The sequence below is a fragment of the Elephantulus edwardii genome, unplaced genomic scaffold (genome assembly GCF_000299155.1).
Source record: "Elephantulus edwardii isolate Elephantulus edwardi_28Jun2011 unplaced genomic scaffold, EleEdw1.0 scaffold00214, whole genome shotgun sequence".
Classification (NCBI taxonomy): Eukaryota; Metazoa; Chordata; class Mammalia; order Macroscelidea; family Macroscelididae; genus Elephantulus; species Elephantulus edwardii.
Genome location: NW_006399964.1, coordinates 3,394,462 through 3,395,728, shown reverse-complemented (window position 1 = coordinate 3,395,728; position 1,267 = coordinate 3,394,462). Strand labels below are relative to the sequence as shown.

Here is a 1,267-nt window from a genome sequence, read left to right as displayed (position 1 = left end):
GTGTCAGAGGCAGTGTGATTGGCACAGGATAGAGCAGGGTTTAGGGCTGTTGTACATAGGGTCGCTATGAGTCGCAAACGACTCGACGGCACATAACAACTAATATTTTGTGTGAAAATAAACTATTTTTCACTAAGTTCAGAAATACTTGCAAAGACACATTGAAGAGAACTGTTATACTATTTTTTAGGGAATTAAAACACTTTAATTAAAAAATCACAAGTGGATGATAAAGTCTAGAAACTGAAAATTTACAAACTATTTACAACCTGGAATCGCTGACTGTTCAGAAACTACACAGATGGATCATGGGTGGTGGTGAATAGCAGAAAGGGATTATGGATGAACCTGCATGTTCTAGCTGCTCCCCATGCCACCTGTCTCCGAGGAAAGCCTGACATTGATTATTAGATACTGAGCCAGGCCAATGCTGGCAGCAGATCAAGCAATGGAAACCTGCCTATCAGTAGATCCTTCCACTGGGTTCACAATTTTGATCTGTACCCCAGATATCTGACGGATCTCACTGATTCTGGCACCTTGATGCTGATTATGCAGCCAATCAAATAATTTGGAATGGTGAGTTCATGAGAAGTAGTCTGAGCAGGTGCATCCAAACCCCAATAGCCTTTCACCTCTGGAGAGCTGGATTCAATGTCACTGAATCCTGTGTTGCCATGCGTCATAGGAAAATGAGACTGTTGCACTGTTGACTGATGCCACTTGGTCAATTTAGGCTGTGGAATGGCATACTGTCCTTGAATGGTATAGGACTGACTACCAGCAAAGATGATCGGAGAACTGGACAGCTTGGTCCAGTACAGGATGGTCACGCCTTTTGGGGGGACTGGGAGAAAGTCTCCAAGATGACCATGCAGATCGCAGATCTGTCTGACACATTCAGTGATGGACTGTAGAATGCCAACAATAGTAATGGTCCACTCAGTTGAGTTGGGGAGCATATTCCCTGCCACCTGGACCTGAACCCCTGTACTCTCTTGTATTTTCTTGATCTTGCCACCACCTTTTCCAGTGAGAGAGCCACACTGACTAGCAGGAACCACCAGCCACAGGGTTACTAGGGGTCTACTGGGAGCTGTGCTATTGGTCATATAGCTGCTGATATCCTCTTCCAGTCTATCAATGATCATAGCAAAGGCTTTAAAGATGGCATTAGTGGGTCCAGCCAAAGTGATAATTCTCTCAGGACAATTCCCTTCTGAGATGTTGATATGTGCAGCACTTTCTTCACGTATCTTTTTTTTTT

At 44.1% G+C, this 1,267-nt stretch overlaps 1 protein-coding gene and 1 pseudogene across 4 annotated transcripts in view; both read right to left on the bottom strand.

Annotated features, from left to right (window-relative positions):
- Positions 1–1,267, bottom strand: part of CDC42BPA (CDC42 binding protein kinase alpha (DMPK-like)) — a 418,998-nt gene that overhangs the window by 91,921 nt on the left and 325,810 nt on the right. The window lies entirely within an intron of this gene.
- Positions 358–1,267, bottom strand: part of LOC102851767 — a 1,610-nt pseudogene continuing 700 nt past the window's right edge.